Source organism: Delphinus delphis, chromosome 9 (genome assembly GCF_949987515.2).
Source record: "Delphinus delphis chromosome 9, mDelDel1.2, whole genome shotgun sequence".
NCBI lineage: Eukaryota > Metazoa > Chordata > Mammalia > Artiodactyla > Delphinidae > Delphinus > Delphinus delphis.
The window spans coordinates 59,575,409-59,596,167 of record NC_082691.1 but is presented as its reverse complement, the minus strand read 5'-3'; the positions used below and the strand labels follow the sequence as shown (position 1 = coordinate 59,596,167).

The window sequence follows — 20,759 nt, the reverse complement described above, 5'->3', positions numbered from 1 at the left end:
TTAGGACGCTAACCCTAACATTTGAAAATTAATTTTCTTTCATTTAATAATCTAACTGGGAAATCATTCCATATCAGTAGTAGAACTGCCTCATTGTTTAAATGGCTGCATAGTATTTCACTCTGCAGATACACTATAATTTAGCTAACTAGTATTCTTCTGACTGTGGTGGTTTTTCCAACTGTAAATCCAGTAATAGGTTGTAAATCAATTTGTCTTGACCAGCATGAATTTTTTTTAAGTATTATTTTTAAAATGAAAAAAATTAGAAAAGAATATTTGTGAAACTTTTTTTTCAGTTTTCCATGTGGTTGAAATATTTAAAATTATTTCTTACTGTAGGCTGTGGTCAGAAGTCTGAAAGCCATAGATTAAGAGAACTATAAATATTTAAAGTATCTCTCAAGCACCAAACATCAGAAACTTATGTTATCTTTCTGAGGGTAAGTCCATAGTAACAGCTGAACTTACTTTATATGAACATTTATACCAAAACCAGGACTTTAAAAAAGAATTGTTATTAGTTTAGTCTATGCCTGATAATAATGAAGTCTTCCAGTTCTTAAGGCATACTTTATTGAAAATGTCTAGTTTGATCTCAGGACTGTAGATAATATAAGAACATAAAAGTTGAATTGAGAGTCTTGTTGGCGTTCACTTGACATTACTCTAAATACAGCCTTTTTATGGAGGGAACTGGCCTGGTTTGAGTAGTGTTGGCCTCTTACCAACACCTTACAGGAATTTTCTGGCATTCTGTCACTGTGTACCTACAGAATATACAGCAAGCTCTTTGGCTTCCCTTCTGGAGCTCAGAAAACTGAGCCTTTAAAAAATCCTTTTCTTAAACCTTCTCTTCTGGTTTTCAGCTTTCTACACAGGAGCCATGTGTTCGGTTTGTTTGTTAACTTAAACTTTCTAGAAGTCACATGTCTCTGAGTTGTGTCTAGATGGACTTTCTATTTAGCATTTGGCTTAGGATTTCACTGGGACAGGATACAGGCTGTGGGCTGCATCTTTTGAGCCTGTGAATTTTTTGTTCTGTCCTGAATTGAAAGCTGGGCTAATAGAACATAACTGAGAGCTTCCTAAAGCTGAGCCATGAGTGGGTTTCACGTGTGCCACCACATATTCATGGCTGTAAATTTCTGACTCTGCTAAAATGTAATCTTTCCTACAACCATTCGAAAAGTTATAACAGTTCAAATTACATTTGAACATCATTTGTGTGGCTCCCTTTGTAAACTTCTTAAATTCAGTGATTTCAAAAGGTTATATTTGGAATATTTATAAAAATCCATTGTTCAGTGTTTTTCCTAGCATTTTGTTTTTCTTATAATAATGTAATACAAAGAAAGAAAATTGATTTTTTTCACCAATCCCCACATAGGTGTTGCCAAATCACCTCTACGTTAATTCAGCGTGTTGAAATATTGTCAAATTTAGTGTGTTCTGCCATCATGTGAAAAATGTTGGAAGCACCAACAGAAAACGCTGTGGACCAGACACTAAAATCCCCTCTAGAACCTTCTAAGGGCATACATGTTCTCTCCTGCCCCAGACCTACTGAATCAGAATCTCAATGGGGGTTGGGTGAGGGCTGGGCAGGCATATGTTTTCCAGACCACGGTAAACATACCATAATGAGTATTTCTGTCTCTGTTAGTGCTCTTGCATTTTGACACCTCAGTCACTTTGCCTGTCTTCTGGGCACCTGGGGCTTGTAGTAACTTCATTCAACCTTTACGGGAGCTCTTCAGCCTATCCTGGTCTTCCTCCCTACCTCCTCTTTCCTGAAAGGACCGCGACCTCTGTCTCGTCACCCGCAGTGTGCTCTCAGCGGACCCTCCCGACCACTTTACGTGTCTGTCCACAGGGCTGCGCCTTGTGCTCCTTGAGGGCAGGATGTCTTCCTCATCCAGGGCCTGCTTGCGTAGTGCACCCTCAGTAAATACTGTACCAATGTATTTACTGTACTCGATAGTGCAAGACAACTGGAAAAGCAAATGCACCTCTGGCTGGTGCAGAGGGGTGGGAGTGAATGGGCCCTTGCTAAGAGTTTCCTTTGGTCTTTTCCTTGAAAGGTTTGGCCATTTCAGGGGCAGGCCGATGACCCCTCAGGTCCTCAGGCACTGCTGGGAACACACGAAAGCAGTGTTTTGTGGCAGGATCCGAGCCAGGATAGGGCTCACTAGAGGCAGTGGGGAAGTTTGTCTCTGATCTGAAACAGGAGTAGTGGGGCAGGAGGTCATCGGAGTGGGCCGCAGGGTAGTAACTCAGCCCTTCCACTTTAGGTCTACCATGACCCAATTAATCAGCTAATTCATGAATCAATCAATTAACTAATTAGCCAACTAATTAGTTAATTAACTAATCAGTTAACTAGTTATCTAATCAAGTCACATTTGTGTAGTTTGCAGTTTCCAGACAGCTTTTGTATATATTATCTCATTTGAGCCTCCTGCCAAGCCCGGTGGGTACTTAGCTGGGGGCCTCTGTTTTATAGATAGGGAAACTGAAGACATATTCACATATCCCCTAAGTGGTAAGTCTGGGAGTGAGCCCAGGTCTCTGGACTCCTAATTCAGTGCCCCTTTCCCTCTTCCCAACGTCCACAGTTTCTTCAGGGCCTGTCGGTCTCGGCCAGTGCGTACTCAGCTCAGCAGTGAGACCCAGAGAAAACTGGAGGCAGATATTCTTCAGAACACAAGTTTGGATCAGAAGCCTGTCAGGATCTACAAATCAGATTTCCTCGTTCTCTTTGACAAACGTCTTTAGTCTAATCTGAAAAGCTTGTCATGCCTGTCAGAAGGAGCTAGCGACAGGTGAATAGCGAAGCATTCTGAGAATGAGAATAAAGGGTTTTATTAGGGAGGGAGGGCACAGCAGCGTAATAATTACTGTTGAAATAGTCACAGCAATGCTGAAGCTTCTTCATAATCGAATCTAACTTAATGCTAGCTGCTCCTCCCTAGTGGCAATACATAAATTAATTAATAGTAGGTTGATTTGAAGCTATGCCTTCATATTTAGGCCATTATTAACTTGTTCTCTGTGTCTCTCTTACTTGGCTGGGTCTGTTCTCAGAAGTGAGAGTAGTTTCTCGTTCCTATTTCTGTTGTGACTTCTACCAGCATCAGGATTTTGAAAACATAAACTGTTTTATCTGCTTCTTACTCCCTCTTGTAATAAACACCTGAGCCCTACAGAGAGGTTACATCAACTTCCTTTGTAGCACATCGTAGCTGTGGTCCCGGAATGTGGATCTCGCCTCTTTAGTTTTTCTCCTAAGAGGCGCGGAGGGTAATGAAGGCTGTGGGCTCTGAGTGAGATAACCTGGACTTGAATTCTGGCTCTGCCAGTTACCTGCTGTGTGACCTTGGGCAAGGTGTATAACCTGCCTGTGCTTCAGTCTCCCCATCAGGAACATGGGTAATAAGTACATCTACCCTATAGGGTTGTCGTGACAATTAAATGAATTCGTACCTTTAACGTCCTTGGAAGAATGCCCAGTGTGTTCTAAGTACCGATAAATATTAGTTAACACGAGTAACAGTATCCCTGCAAGTCCTCAGTTGCTCTTCACTCCCAAGATAATGACATAATATTCTCTTGCTTATCACCAAGTCACTCCATAGGCCAGATGGTCTAAAAGGATCAAAGCTGGTCATCTGAGTTCCTGGCTCCACCACCCGTGATGACTACTCAGAAAGATCATTGGTGGAGAGGCGGAGGCACCGTTCAGAAAGCATTGCCATCCAGTCCACATCCCGGGGATATGCAAAGATGAATTACTGTATGTGTAATTCATCCGAGAGCTCACCATTCACAGGGCGAAAAGGACTTGCAAGGAAGCACTTCTGATACTGGTGATAAATGCTGTTGATGAGCTGGGAGGAGTGGTGGGGAAAAGGTATTTCTGGTTTGCTGCGGATCACCTGTCCCAAGTAGATTTCACCCTCCTGTTCTGGAATGCCACAGCCTTGTGAAAGGTGACTTGGAGCAGAACAGAGGAGCCATCAGTGAGGTGGAAGAGTGTGGCTGCAGAGAAAATGCTGCATCTTAGCAGTCGATCAGCCTCATGCCCCGAGTCCACCCCTTCCCCTTTACTTCTCCTATAGCTGGGAGGTGGTTTTCTATCATGCCACTTCCTTGTGTAAACCCCTTCTTGCCCTCAGGAGCTCGCTGAGCCCCTGAGGCCAAGCAGCACAGAGGTTGCTGTGGGCTTTGGGATGGGATGACCTGAACAGCCCCACCACTTTGCTGAGCAGCTTCATGCCGGTCACTGCCTTCCTCTCTGCCTCAGCCTCAGCCCTAAGATGGCATCAGGGTGCCTAGCTCTGCGGGTTGTTGGGCAGCAGAGTGCTTTTGCACAGGGCCTGGCACAGAGTAAGCATGCAGCATTAGTCATTGTTATTTGCTGGCCTCCAGCCTCATCTCCTGCAGAAGTCTGGTGTGGACGGCCCATCCTGCCCTCCTGCCCTCAGCTTGCCTGCTCCCCTCACTCTGCCGGCTCCCTCATGGCACATCTCAAGATCCAGTGCCCTTGGGAAGCCCTCCTGGCAGTCTCTCTGTCCTCCTCACCCAACATAGCCCTGTGCCTGAGCAAGTGGTACTTATGTCACTATTGGGTCTTACCATGCAGGATTTTACTTTTATTTTTTATTTATTTATTTATTTATTTTTGGCTGCATTGGGTCTTCATTGCTGCATGCGGGCTTTTTCCAGTTGCGGCGAGTGCGGGCTACCCTTTGTTGCAGTACGCGGGCTTTTCATTGCCGTGGCTTCTCTTGTTGCAGGGCACGGGCTCTAGGCACGCGGGCTTCAGTAGTTGTGGCGTGTGGGCTTCAGTAGTTGTGGCTCGAGGGCTCTAGAGCGCAGGCTCAGTAGTTGTGGCACACAGGCTTTGTTGCTCCGTGGCATGTGGGATCTTCCTGGACCAGGGCTCGAACCCATGTCCCCTACACTGGCAGGCGGGTTCTTAACCACCACACCACCAGGGAAGCCCCTATTGTGCAGTATTTTAATTGCTACTCCTATTGGTCTCGCTCCCCAGCTAGACTGCAAATCCGTGAAGGCAAGGACTCTGTGACCTCTGAAATTCTGGAGATTGAAGTGGCTGGTGTACGGCAGTTACTCGCTAAACATCAGTGGATTTGAACTGTCCAGTCATAGTACACGTTCAACTCCCTGCTTAAGGCATCCCAGCCTAGACCCACCTCAACTGAAGTGTTGTTTCTATGTCGATTCTAAACACATGACGGTTTCTAGATTCATCCTTGCTGGAGGAGCATAGGCCATATTGTTGTATGTGTCCAGGTGACTTCCTTTTTCTTCCCCCTTCTCAAGGAGGGCTGACTTTCCATTCAAGAGGTCACAAGAGCAAGAAAAAGTTCAGTGTGGTGGATAAGGGCTTGGGTTTAGGAAGACTGGGTTTGGCCAGTTTATTTTTAGCTGGACTACCTCAGACAAGCACCTTATACTCTCCGTGATCCAGTTCCTTCATCTGTAACTAAGAAGAGTCTGTCTTCTTCATGGAGTTGTAAGGGTTACGTGAGATCATAAATGCAAACTGTTCAGCACAGGACCTGGCACATAGTGAACTTTTAATGATTCATACCTGCTACGATTATGATTGTTGTTGTGTTTGTAGCTTCCATAGCAGCCTTGTAGATTGGCAATGCTCTCCATACATTTCGGAAGAACGAATTTTTTTTGCCTGAGGTAAAACAGAACATGGAAAAGAGTATTTGTCCAGCTGCCAATCTCAGCAGCTTGCAGAAACTTCATTACATAAAGCTGCTTAAAATAAGAGAGCCAGTACAATAGCACACGACGTTAATACAGGAAGAGGACTAGAGATGAATCTGTTGATAACCTCCTTCTACCTAGATACATAGCTACAAACAGAGAATTTTATGTTGGTACCACCTACTTAGCCAGAATACCACCAGCTTGTTTGTAAGTGTTTTTTTCTTAGTGTTGCTGTAAATGTCACTTCATCTCAGCCTGAAATGAGTTTTTAAAGAGGCATTTTTACAGTTCATGCTCTATGCTATTGATCGGACTTGAAAAGTAATTGCTTCTTTTGAAGCTCTCTTTTGCCCTTGAAAACATCTCCGTGTTCTCTCAGAGCAGTGCCTCAAAATGCCGTCCCCAGATGTCCATGTGTGGGGGGGTGTTTATCAGATAAGATTTTGGCTCAGAGTTTCAAGTTATTTTGCTGTAAATCCAAGCCAGTTCTTATTAAAACAGCCACAGAACATGTGGTCCTGAGCACGTGGCAGGATGCTGTTTGCTCTTATAAGCAATTAGCTGAAATAAGGACAATTGTAAAACATGTAACACGCAGCAACCCCTACATCTTAAACCATATATTTTTGTGCCACATGGTGAAAGCTCTGTCTCATGTCTGCCTTTCAGTTCACGCTGTAGTAGCAACATGATTTGTTAGGCATAAAGCCTGTTGAGGAGAAAGGGGTTTTTAGTTTGCGGGAATAGAAACATTGGGACTAGAACTTCCCATGCTTAATGTTCACTCAAACCCGTGTCTCTGTGTGTATGCAGTGTAGTGCAGGTTTGTGTTTCAAAGAGTCTGTGTCTTTCAATAGTAATTGACGATGTTACCGTATAAGGAGAATATTAGTTCCCCCACTTATTCAGTTATCACTTAGGAAAATGGCCACTTTGCAGACAAGGTATCTCATAGTTTGCTTCATTTTGAGTAATAATGGAATATCATCCATGCATCTGTTTGGTGTTTACTGAGCACCTATAGTATACAAAGCACAGTGCTCAGCATTTGAGAGGTAGGAGGAATCAGATATGAATTCCATCCTTCAAGGTGCTTACAGTCCAGAAGAGAGAATACAGATATATAACTGTAATACAAAATAGAATATGATAAATGATAGCATACAAAAGGATTGGACAGGGCTTCCCTGGTGGCGCAGTGGTTGAGAGTCCGCCTGCCGATGAGGGGACACGGGTTCGTGCCCCGGTCCGGGAGGATCCCACATGCCGCAGAGCAGCTGGGCCGGTGAGCCATGGCCGCTGAGCCATGGCCGCTGAGCCTGCGCGTCCGGAGCCTGTGCTCCGCAACGGGAGAGGCCACAACAGTGAGAGGCCCGCGTACCGCAAGAAAAAAAAAAAAAAGGATTGGACAATATACTGCAGGAGTTATAAACATACACACACACACACACACACACACACACACACACACACACACACACACACACACACACACACACACACACACACACACACACACACACACTTTTCAATCCTCTGTTCTCATATCCCTGGGAAGTCCCCTACCCTGAAGCTTGTATTGTCACTATAAGATCCTGTTTTGAAACTAACTGAAATGACCTCATGTGGGTATATAAAAAAATCACTTGTAGACTGGGGTCTGATTGGTGCTCCTCAGGAACCAGGGTCGTGTTCTGTTTCTTTAGTAAAAGACAAATACTGGTAAATTTAAAACAACAGTAGAGACCCAACGCCGGATGTTAAAACCATAAATGTTTAGTTAGAGATTGCATATGCCCTCGATGCTTTTTATAATGGTGAAATCTCTAAATTAAAAGAGGTCGTGTCTCTTAAGTTTGTTAAAAGTTCTTTTTGGGACAACCAGTATTCATGGAGTGCTCACTGCATGCCAGTGCACAGTGTACAGATTAGAGGACAGTGAGCAAGAGATTACACTCCTGCTTACCTGAAAACTTGGCTTTTAGTGAGGAAGACAGGTGATCCACAAGTAAACAAATAAATGAACATTTTTGATAGGCCCAAGCTGCTAGGAAGGAAATAAAATAGGCAATGGGACCAATAAAAATGGACAGTTACATTTGAGTTTTGTGGGTGGTAGGTGGGACAACATTGGTTAGGGTCAGGGAAGGCCGATCTGAAGAGGCAAAATTTATTCTGAGACCAGAGTGATGTGAAAGACTCTCTGGAAGAAGACTGTTCTTGATAGAGGGAGCAGCAAGTGCAAAGGCCCTGAGGTTGGAAAAAGTTGGCCTGTTCGCTGAACAGAAGGAAGGCTGGTGTGGCTGGAACATTGTGAGTGAGGTTGAATGGGAAGGTGGGGTCCTAGGAGACCACAATATGGAGTTGTTACAGCAGGTAGGTGTCAAGAGTAGTGCACAAAAGGCCATTTATCTTAAGCTGAAGCCATACTCTAGTGCTATTCATACTAGGTTGAATTCTGGGTCCTGAGAGCAAGTTGCTGCTAGGTAACAAAAAGAGGAAAAAAAAATTCTATTTCCTTTCCTGGGTGCTCCTGGCCGATTTTTAATAGTAAATACAATTTGCATATTGTCTGTCATCATCTCTATCTGTATCCCTTTATCTAGGCAGCAGGCATTATGAGTCTTTAATTTGATTTCCCCGTTGTGGTACCCCTTCCCTCCTATCCCTACAGCACTTCATTTTCTAAACTTAATTTTACCTTTCTTACCCTTTTAACCATTCTCAGTCAAAACTCTCATATCTTCAAGGCAGTCGATTATAGCTGGCGGATGGAAAGCAAATCTGATTCATGGCGTGAATAACCAATAGGGTCTGGTCTGCTTATAAAATTATTTGCATTTTTAAAAGAGTGTTGGTTAAGCCAAATGACTCCTCTATTCTAATGAATAAGATGGTAAACTAAAGACGAGTAAGCCATTTGAGAGGCTTGGAGGATGACCTGTTTGGGACAGGAGAGACCCAGCCTCGCTTGCTTGGAGTTTGCCTCTGTGGCTAGAAGTGTCTGCTTTGTATGGCTTCGTCCTTTCCTCCGCTCACAGAGTCTCTCAAGAGTTCCACGTATATCCATAAAGATTCTTTTGCAGCAGGCAGTTCCATACTTGGGAGTAGTGTGAAGGGTCAGAGACGGGTTGGGAGTGAGAGTGGGATAGAGTGGTGGCTCTCTGGGTTGATCAATCGTAAATGGATTATAAATTGAGAGCTCATTGTATTCAGGTATTTTATTTGGAAAATTTCACCTGCAGTTGGAGGATAAGAAACATTTGATTATGGTTGACCTTTCTTCCACATCTATGTTTCATTTTCACTCTATGTTTATGCATGCGGATGCAGGGTAATTCTGAATAATGGTAATGATGAAGGGCCATCGTTACGCAGAAGATCATTCTGGGTTCCTAATTAAAATTATGGCTGGAAATTGCTTCCTTATGTGTGGCTCGAATTGCCTTTGCAGTAATTTCGCTTTATAACTTCTACCTAATCCTCTCTTACCACCCTTAAGAATCCTGCCTCGTCCTTGAAATTCACTCCTTTGAAATCTTTATGGGCAGTCCTGGTTTCCCCTAAGCTATGAGTATCCTGATAATTTGTTCCCACAAGTCTTCAAGCTTGTAAGCAAAACAGTCTTTGCTCCCTTTAACCACCCGCCGTCCCGCACTTTTAATGAGTTCTGGTTTTGGAACACAACTTGGTTTCATGTTGTGGTCAATATTAGAAATTTACTGAGCCTTGCTGACCTTTCTTCTTCCTAATGAATTCACTGCTGTCTTTCAGGCCAAGGCTGCCACATACCGTTTACCCTAATTAGTAATCTCTAATGGTAACCAAGTGACCAATAACTCACATCTTTTTCCAAATGAGCACTTATTACATTCCATCTCATCAGTTATAGTAGGAAGATTACATATAATGATATTCTCGCTGGGATTCCAACTAAGAAATGTTTTAGCCAAGCAACATCTGATCATGGGGGCAGTAGGATCAAAGAGGTTTTTTTCTAATCAGTATTTTATGTAGTCAGTCCCTGACCCATACGTTCCAGGTGAGATTGCTTAGTACAATAAATTTGAAAGTTTGTATGTTGACATTTTTTTATTCCATCGGATTTCAAGAATCATATCTATAACAGTATTGTATTTTGAAAACTGTACTCTTGCTTTTGCCACAGTAGAGGGAACTTTGGAGACAGAATGCCCATGGCAAAGTGATAGCCCAGTTTCCCAACCCAGAGGTTAGAAAATCAGGCAACATTTGACTGTCTAAAAGAATGGTAACAGAACCCTCATGCAAATTGTAGGATATGCTCTGCGGATTTGTGGTTGGTGCTGAGAAATGCTTATTTTGGTATTTGTTGAATGAATAAAAGAATGTTGTGTCCAGAGCTTTGTCAATATGTGCAAAGAACAGGTTGTAGGGGCCAAATGTCTGTCCTTTTTGCTTGTTGTTTATAGGAAAAAGAGAAGGAAAAGGAGATGATAATTATGATTTTGAGGATATTTTAAACCATTTATAATCATCTAGTGCATATTGTGGTATTATTTATGTAAGCAGAGAAGGTTGTGGTGAAATAAAAAATGTTTTGGAAGGGAAGTGGCAATCTTTTGTTATTTCCCTACTCTTGGGTACTAAGGGGAAAGTTCATTGTGCATATGCAGGTAGTCATTTATATAGATGTTTTTGTTGAAGTGACTGGAGAGCAGTTTTGAGGACCTTCTGTCTTTGTGAATATACAGATCACTAACATGCCCTTCAGTCATATTGTTCTTAGGGTTCCGAGTCTTATGGAATCTAATGAACAATTTTTAATGTCAGGAATAATTCAGCTTAGAAACTACTGTGATAGGTCAGGGCATCTGAAAATTTCCTATGTGGTTACCTTAAAAGCTTACCAGAATCTCTGATGTGGGGTCTGGGAATCTTTGTTTCTTAAAAGCTCCCCAGGTAGTGGTGATGATAAGCCTGCTGTGGGACCATGTCTGTCACTCCCAGAGAACTGTTATTCATGAAGAACTTCCCAGAATACATCACTTTGACTTTTCAGGATCACAGTAAGGGATCCTTGGGTCTGATTCAGTTGTAAAGCAGTTCTCGGGCCAAATATTGAAAGGTTGAATTATTCCTCATTCTTTGGCCTAACAAGCAGACAGTTTGTCTTCTGTCCAATCTGTTGTGTTCAAGAGATTTCGGGTTATGGTGGGAGGGCAGTAGACTAAGAAATGGTGAGCCAGCCCCGTTTCAGAGAGCTAGATACCAGCTAGGCTCAGGATTCCGTTGGAGTAGTACTTCAGAACTTCACGTGTATCATCTCACTTGGCCCTCAGAAAACCCTTGGGAAATCAGTACTACGGATATTCTTTATTAGCGTCCTCATTTTCCACGTTGGGAAACTGAAGCGTAGAAGGCTGAAGTGGCTTACTTAAGTTCCCATGACTGCTAAATGTTGAAGCCCTTGCAAGCTCTTTGATACCAGGGAGCAGGGGAGTGTGACTGTGGCCTAGTCACATAAACTCACATTCTTTCTGCCCCGTTTATAAAACATGAAAGAATTTACCTTTCAAGTTAGGATGAATGTGTTCTGTGAAATGCATTTACGTTTTGACCGCTTCCTGGTTGAATAGAATTAAAGTTTATAGACTCTAGGGGCATGTTAAAAAAGTTTTTTGTCTCAATTTTGTTCCATTAGAGCCTTTTGGCTCCTTTTGAATTTAATGAGAAAAACCTTGGTCTAATAAGTTTCATTAAAGTGAATACTTGTTGTATTAATAATATATTGTATATATGTCTAGAGGCCTTCAAGTGTTGGGCGCACATTCATTAAAATGAACTAATGAACTAATAAAAATTGCTAATAAACTGTATCAATGCTAAATCCCTTAATAAAAGCAATAATGAGATTTTTAGCATACTTGTACAGATTACACAAATATTTGTATTTATGTACTGGCCACATGAATAGAATATTAATTCGTTGATTTTTTTAAAAAAATTCTTAGCAACAGAGAGTTGATGTTTAGACAGTCTGTCTTTTATATCTAAAAGAATCAAGGACTGGTAAAAAAGATATTGACAATGTTGTTAGATGTAAAAAACATATACTACAACAACTACATATACTTGGATCCCACTATTTTTTTTAAGTGTGTGTGCGCACGTGTGTGTGTGTGTGTGTGTGTGTGTGTGTGTGTAAAGAGCCTGCAAGTCATCTGAAGAATATAATGTACCAAGTTATCTCAGATTGTGAGATTATGGGTATTTTTACTTTCTCCCTTTTGCTATTTTTTTTCTACAATGAACATGTATAACTTTGGTAATCAGAAAAAAATTATTTACTAAAAAGTTACTTTAATGTAAGATACGTTACAAACTTTCTCTCAACTAAAGTTCTCCAGCTTTAGCACACATGTAGAGAAAAAGGAACTTGTAGTTTTTTTGCTTGTAGGATTGTTTTATTTTCCTATGTAAAAAAACCCCTTATTAGTATCCCTTGAAAATTGGAGAAGTGATCATGTTGGTAATTTAAATACAGATCCCTGCATCAAAATCACCTGGGCATGCTTCTGTAAAAGGCAAAATGCTGGCTCCCAAGTCATGTGACTCAGAATGTTTGGTAATTAGGCCCAGAAGTCTGCATTTTTCTCAGGCGTCACAGGTGATTCTGATGCACAATTCAGTCTGAGATGTGCCCTTCTGATTGCAGGTTTCCTCATGTATATTTATCTTACAGTGATTAGAGCATCTCCTAGATTCTTTTTTCATCTTCAAAGTTTTTAATGAATGTATGCCCGTATAACATCCATTTTATTGTCAGGGACACTGAAGATTGAACGTTCTCTCTAAACTATAAGAATTAGAGGGAGTCATCCATTTGGCAAGGGTTTCAGGGTATTTACAGTTAGCCTTCCTAGGACCCTGTATCCACCCTGGGGAGCTCCTGTTGTTCAGGAGGGAGCCCTGACAGTGCTGGAATGGGTCCAGCAGAAGAGGATAGCCTTAGATCAGAGAACTCACTGGTTCTCAAAGTTCTCTCAGAAGGCTACACCAAACTCAAGTTCCCTAAAGAATAACTAACTTTGCTTCTTTTCACTTCTCTCTTCGTCGGAACAATTGGTTATCTTAAGAAATCAGTAAATCAGCATCTTGTGTTCTGAGTGGTGCATTCTTTGGAAAAAGTTACTGTGTCAGGAATTCACACGATTAGTGTGTTTATTTTGAATGCATGCCGTTGTGCGGAAGGTACAGAACAACTATCCTTGGTTTCCGGTTGATTGAAATAATTTGCAGCAAGTTAGTGCTAAGTATAAACTCAGAGGTACACCGTCTTGCTGAATTGGCCTCGGAAGGCCCTCAAATTTAGCATGCATAGAATCACCTGGAGGGCTTGTTAAAACACAGATTTCTGGGCCCACTGCCAGATTTCTAATTCAGTAAATGTGGGGACTGGGCTTGTGAGGATGCATTTCTAATAAGCTCATCAGGTACTACTGATGCTGCTTTGAGAACCACAGGCCTAAAGGAAACATCTCCAGGACCAAGACTATGGTCACATGTACAACCTGTTTGATTTTTAACTCAAAATGCAATATAGCCTCCTTGAACTGTGATGAGATGCTGCAAATAGAGGACTATCCTCTGTTTAATTGGATGGGTTAGCATGAATTAAGTCAAGCCTAGTGAAATGTTTATATCACCCAGACAGGTATGACAACTGCTCTGCAGACCGTGCCATTGTCATCATTCATTCTAGGCCAACCAGATAGATTAGGTCCCATCACTGGCATCTGTATGCCCCAAGCTAAACCCCAGACCCACCGCAGCCCCAGGTGGGCTACACCTAAGGTTTCACGTGTCTCTCTTAAGGGCATTTGTGTTTAACAGTAACTTCTTTTTTTTTGCGGTGCGCGGGCCTCTCACTGTTGTGGCCTCCCCTGTTGCGGAGCACAGGCTCCGGACGCACAGTCTCAGCGGCCATGGCCCACGGGCCCAGCCTCTCTGCAGCATGTGGGAACGTCCCGGACTGGGGCACGAACCCGTGTCCCGTCCATCGACAGGCAGACCCTCAACCACTGCGCCACCAGGGAAGCCCAATAGTAACTTCTGAAGCCTTCGGAGACTTAAGGCATGGCTTACAAGGCTAGAGTGTGATATTTGGAAGAAGAATCTATCCATTTTCCCTTGGCCCAGTACTCATAAGGTTAGTCTGGGGATCCTTGGCCTGGTATGGAGCTGTCCATAGAATCTTTGTCACTTCTCTTCATAAGCAAGCTTCAGAACTTGGAATAGATGTCCCGAGCTGCTGACCACTGCCTGAAATATCCCAGAGCCTTGACTGGGTGTCTGGAATAAACTGTTTGTCTAATCCCCTTCCCTTGGAGGCTTCAGGCAGGGGGCTTTGGCCAGAAATGCTCACCCCACCTCCTCTAGGGGAGATCGGTCCAAGAATGTACTTTCCAGTTGGCTCAGAAGACTCTCGGAGGTCAGGAGGGGACTGAGCCTTGATCCAGAAAGGAAAGAACTTTTAGGGTTCAGTGGGACTGACTCTCCCCTTTTTCCTCCACATATGTCAGACTTAGGCTCCATCTTTTAGTCCTGAAGTATAGTCCTAGGTGGCCCTAGAGACAGTAGTGTCCCTGAAATACCGTGAGGCAGGGGCTTAGGGGTGCAGTCTTGTTGGCAGGTGGTGGGGGAACTTGGCTCAAAGCAGCCCTGCTCATATCAGCGCCCCCTCCCACGCTGTGCCTCATCATACTTAATGCCCCCACCATCTGTGCTTGGCTTCTTTGTTTCTTTTTTTTAAATCTGTGCAAAAGACACCCTGTGAGAGACCTCATCTACTGTGGTCCACCCAACCCTACCCATCCTCCTCTCCTCCTTAGGCTACTTTTTCTCTTCCTATTTTTTTTTTTTATCACTACCTGAAATTTTATTGTGTATGTGTTTCTTGGTTTATTTGTCTCTCTCCTGCACTAAGATAGTTGAAGATAGGGAACTTTTTTTCTTATTCACTGCTGTCTCTCCGGCACCTAGATCATTTCCTGACAAGTGGTAATTATGCTATAAATGTTTGTTGCATGAGTAAGTGAAAGCCTAGCAAGCACATGGCTTTTCCTTGGAGTGGGTGTTACAGGGTGGGGGTGATTGTGAGGAGGCTACACGCTTTCCACCCCTTCTTGGTGCCTCTTTTGCCTGTGGAACATGGTTGTTCTCCAGCTGCTCTTGAGCTGCCAGATGAGGCCGGGTAGAGTAGGTGAGTGGCTTATTTGGCAGTTTTGAAGGGAATTTGTCTGCGTGGGCTCTGATGGAGTCATCTAAAGGTTTGGTTCTGTCTGGAAAATCAAACTTGAGATCAACCTTGGTCTTGGGTTGGCAAGCCCCTTGCATCATCTGATTGAACTCTAAGCTGAAAGCATCATCCATCCATCATTTAATGAGAAATAATTGTAGGGCAATTCAGCAAGGCCCAGCAGTACTATTTTGTTAGTTATCTCTAATGCTTGCATTGGGGTGAGGGGAGACAGGGAGGACAGGTTAAGGAAGATGGCAGCCCAGGCAGCTTGCAATCCTTCCAAAGGGAAGATCCTCAACTCTGGTGCTTTGAACACCAGAATGATGTTAATCAGGGGCTTTTTTTGTATCAACATTGTCAACATTTACATTCATTTTACACATTGGATTTGCATCTGAAAAGACCAACTAAAATCAACATTTAAGCGATAACACTCATATTTGCATATGATTGAGCATACATGTTAAGTAATTTTAGCCTGGCTGTTGCTAGGAAACCAATTAATAACGTTCTGCATTTCATTAAAAACTGGGTTCTATCTTTGCTTTCATTTCACTTTACAATTTAGCGGCTTGTGCTGCACTTTTTCTCCCTTGGTAAATTGTGACAGATAAATTATCATTTTACTAAATTTATTTCTGTGATTACAGTTGTTAGTCATGTCTGTCAATACAACTTCAAACCTTTCTTCTTTAATGCTTCGGTTGGGAGGGAAGTGAATTTTAACTCTTAATCATTTTTTCCTCTATAGCTTATGGGGACTAAAATCATATTTTTGCAAAGGCCTCACAGATTGTGGGCTAACAACAAAAATAATTAAAGCAATCTTCCCTGTTCCATAATTGCACCTTCTCAGTGTGGTGACTAATAATTAGAATATTAGTCACTATTCAGACACTATTCAGAAAGTGACAGACATCTGATTAAGCATTCATCTGCGTTTTGTTTCTCATGTTTGCCACGGTTTGTGGGCTAGGCCAGGTTCTGTCCTTTATGCGGTGCAATTAAAATTTTCGTGACTTTATTTTACATAATAGACCCCTGCTCTTATGAAGAGAAAATACAGTCTAAACTACCATAAGTGCCTCTTTGAACCAATCACCTGGGCAGTTGCATTGAAATTGTAATGACATTTTGCAGTTTAGCATTTTGTAGTATTGATCTGGTCAGAATGCTCATTAAAAAGCAAAATTAGTTTCTATTCATATCTGTTTCACAGTATTTCAATCACTTTATTTGGGTGATGCCTACAAAAGCATCTGGTTCTTCAACTAAGCTAAAATGGTGATCTTGCCCATTTTCTAAGGACAAAATAAAGCAAGTTAGAATCTGCTTTCACATTTTATAGTCCAGTTTGGTCTTTAGGATCTGAAGGTATAGTACAAAAGAGGGCATGGAATTTGGAAGCAGCCCTGGAGTCAGATTCTGGCTCAGCCCCCTCTGTGGCTCTGTGCCTCAGTGTGCTCATTTGTCAGATAAAGAAGAAAGGTCAGCCCTGGGGAAAAGATGACACCTAGGATTGTAAAGAGCAGGGCCGGCTGTGCGTACTTGGCAAATGCTCTTTCCCTTTTCCGCAAGAGCTGCTTGGGCACTGCATTAGTTTGCTAGGGCTGCCATCACAAAGCGCCACGGACTGGGAGGCTTAAACAACAGACATTTATTTTCCCACAGCTTGGAGGCCAGAAGTCCAGGCTCAAGGTGGCAGCTGTGTTGGCTTCCTCTGAGGCCTCTCTCCCAAGCTCACAGGTGGCCCTCTTCTCCCTGTACCTTCCCTCTGTGTGTCTGAGTCCTAATCTCTTCTGAGATGAGGACACCAGTCACGTTGGATTGGAGCCCACCCTAAGGGCCCCATTTTCATTTATTCACATCTTAAAGGCCCCATCTCCAAATACAGTCAAGTTCTGAGGTCCTGAGGGCCAGGGCTTCCACATGTGGATTTGGGGGTGGGGGGGACAGTTCAGCCACTAAGGGGCACTAACCGAGAAGCTGCACATGGCACACTGCTGTCTCCACTCGGCTTGGGTCCTACTCAATGGTCAGAACAACTGAAACCAACTGAAACGGAGTCAGGAGACTGGGTTCTTTGGTTATGACTTTTCTGGTTAGGTCAGGGTTGCTCAGAAACATTCAATACTACTACCCTGCCCCTTTATTTTTAGTTCTTATTTTGATCTTTGTGGATATATTCTAAGACCGCTTCTTTCTGACCTTAGTAATACGTGAGGGTCATCACCTCTAGGCTCATAAGATCCTTATATTTATCCTTCATTGTTACTAGATGTGGATATACCAGGTGTAGGCGGTAGGGACAAATGTCCACTTCCCTTTTTAAATGAATTGTGGGAAAGTGTTTGGCTTTGAGGTAGTGGGCAGAGGCCAGGCTTTGGGGCCAATACACTATTGGGCAATTGGAATTTAGTGACACAAATACTGTAGAAGGTCATTCATTCATTCAGCTACTGAGTGCCTACTGTGTGGCACTGTGCTGGTCCCTGTGGCTATAATGATAAATAGAGGCAGTCATGGTCCCTGCTCTTATAGAGCTGACAGTCTAGTGGGGAAATAGACATTAAAGGCCGTGAGGCAGAAAGCAGCTTGACATGAAAGGCAGGAACTGAGAAAAGGGCAGTGTAGCTAGAGGAGAGTGTAAAGGAGGGTGTGGTTGGAGATACAGCTAGAAAGCCTTCTACGAAGACCAGGGGAGTTGGAAAAGACTTCTGGAGAAGTGACATGTGTATTTTTCAGTATAAATATAACTGATTTCTTCTGGTAGAGAAAGGGGAGAGGCATTTTTAGATAGAATATCATAACTTGGTGTGTTTATTATGGCTCAAGTGTCCTTATATGAAGGAATCCCATTGTTCCAGTTAGTGGAAGTTCATACTTGAGTGGGTTCAAGCTAACTAGGAGTTTACTAGATTTGCCGTATTGAGATGTATCTGCCTACACCGATGCAGAGGCTCATTTAAATGGAGAATGAATGAACGAAAGAAAGAATGAATGAAAAAACAAATGGGTGCTATGTTACTGAGTGGGTGGCAGTGGTGGGTGGTGCTCCAGGGTGGACCTGACCTTAGAAGCAGTGATGCATTATTGATCCGTCTGTTCAGATCTGTTGGACTAACAGAAGACAGGCTGCACTGACATCTCAGGCCAGTGGTCCCCCAGCGTGTGTCTCCTCCTCTTCTGCAGTTCTGGGAGGGCCCCTTAAATCCTGCTCACTGGTCCAGCCTCACCCTCGTTGCCTAAACCAATCTCCCAGCTCCAGGCAGGAGAGACTAGAAAGAGCTGGGTCAGCAGTTACTGTAAGGCTGACCTAGGTCACCGTGGCCCAGTTCTGGGGAGCGAGATTCAGATAATCACGGAAGCTGAGCTGCAGAGCATGTTCCAGACATGGTGGGAGTCCAGACTGCTTGGAAGAGGTCTGTCTGCAGGGAGGTATGGGAGGAGAAGCTGCATCAGAAGAGACTGACAGCTCTATCTCTGACGGAAGAACTCGTATGTCATTTGGTTTTGGCTCAGGCATGAATCTTTGTTTCTTTCCCCCAAAGAAACTAAAATCAGATAAAAGAAGATTTAAAATTGGAGCTTAGAATGTTTTTTTCTGCTTTTAATAATTCATTTACTTAAATAGACATAAACAAGGCCACTTGCTAGCTGCTGTTAGGTAGGAAGTCTCTCTATTTCAAAGGTTTTCCTAAATGTAAGGAGTATTCTTTGATCTTGAAAACCAAGATTTTTCTTCCCTTGTGAATATTGCCACCAAACAGTCCTCAAAGGTGGCTTGAGAGAGAGCTACTGGTAGTTTCCAAGGTCTTGGGATTCAGCTACACCGAAAGACCATGACATCGAAGGATTATTGTAAATTGAGGGCACAGATTTACTTGTGAGTAATGGAACAGCTGCCTAAAATAACATCTGAAGGGCAATTACCTCCAGTCTACTTTGATGAATGTGGGCTTTATAATCTGTGGCCAATTAAGACTATCAGTTCTTCTGGGCCCCACAGAGAAATGTACAAACAGGAGACGCCCTTATCTACATTGGCCACATGTGCATGACTGTGCTTCTGTTAAATTTGACTTGTTTTCAGCTCAAGCAAAGAATAACTGGTCTTTGACTTTGAGGAGATTCAGGAAACATTACTGAGTGCCCATTGCCATTTCAGTAGGCACAAGGAGTGGGATGAAAACATCCCACATCCCCTCTTGGGTTTCATGTGAAGAGTGGGGAGCAGATCAACATGAATACAGGGAAATAGACACGGAGCTCATGATAAAAATCCTGGCATTTGCACATCATGCTGCATCTCATGGCTTTATAGATGACTTCTGGATTCTACCAGCCTGTTCCAAAGAATACTTTTCACAGGGTTATTCTTATTTTGAACTTGTAGATACTTTTAATTGCAGTTCCACATTACATTGCCTGGGTGCTCCTGCTGGTACCAGCCACCTCCTTCAGGGTGCTCTCTGGCTTCCTGTAGGGGCAGCTCCCAGGCCAGAGCAGAGAATGCGGCATTGATACAGCAAGAAAAGGGAAGCCCCGGATTTCACAGGGGCAGTGAGGGGCAAGCGGTCTGGCATCTGGAAAATGTATGCCTTAGAGTTTAGTTGTTTAGCATCATTGAGGTCTCAAGCAGTCTGCAGGCAGTGGGGAACTGGAAAGAGGGCAACAGTGTAGAACTGGGCAAATCCATCACTTGGGGTGGCTTTTCTGGGTTAGTTGGGCCTCAGCTCAGCAGTGGCTGTTGGAAAATTGTCAGACAACTTGGGAACACATGCATGGATTCCAGGGGAAAAGAACTGCTCGCAACTAGCAGTTCAGACATCTTCTACCCTGTGGGACAAAGGGCAGTATGCCCGCTCATCTGCCATTCATATTTATTCACTTTATTTTTTAGCGCTTGATACTGTGACTTAACCTCTCCCTGCCTAAGTTTCCTCAAGAAGCAAGATGGGTTTGATGAACTGGAGTCAGAGGGTTTCCTTGGCTGTTATGTTCTGTGATTGTGGAATTCTACTAGGAAAGATGCATCCGGTCCTGAAAGACCTCTACTCCAGTTAGGAAGTTTCATTAAACTAATGAAGAATAAAACAAAACAAAGCAGCATGAAAACTTTAAGCACTTTCACAAGGTAAACGGTGTCATAAGACAGAAAGGAGCTGGTGGCCCCTGCCACGGGCCGGAGTGCCCAGGAGAGTCTTTACAAAGTCTGGAGGGTTTGGACTGTGTATTTCAGGATGGGCAGGGTTTAGAGGGCGAGGAAAGGAGAAGGCATGCAGAGCAGGAAGGGAAGGGAAGGCCAGAGTGGGACAAATGGAAAAGACATCTGTCTTGCTCAGTCTTGGATCCAACACTTAGTAGAGGCTTGTTAGGCATCCTTGAATATGTAAATATACCAGAATATAACTTCTGGTCTAGATTTATTTATAGATACAGTTATCTAGGGGACTAGTGGGGTGAAGGGCAGGGAAAAAACAGGCTAAGACAAAATTAAGCAGGAATTTATTGTCTGTTTATTGCTGTGTCCCAAATGCCTAGAATAGTGCCTGGTACCTAGTGGGTACTCAGCAAATATTAATTAAATGAATGAAATGATCAATGACATGACTTCAGACTGTCAGGTAAGTAAATGGGGAACATTGGAGGTTTTGGAGAAAGTACCATTTAGGAAAGAATTGATTGTAAATGGGGGAGTGAGGAAACAAGGAAACCAGTT

At 43.1% G+C, this 20,759-nt stretch overlaps 1 protein-coding gene across 2 annotated transcripts in view; it reads left to right on the top strand.

Moving 5' to 3' along the window:
- Positions 1-20,759, top strand: part of JAZF1 (JAZF zinc finger 1) — a 337,621-nt gene that overhangs the window by 40,375 nt on the left and 276,487 nt on the right. The window lies entirely within an intron of this gene.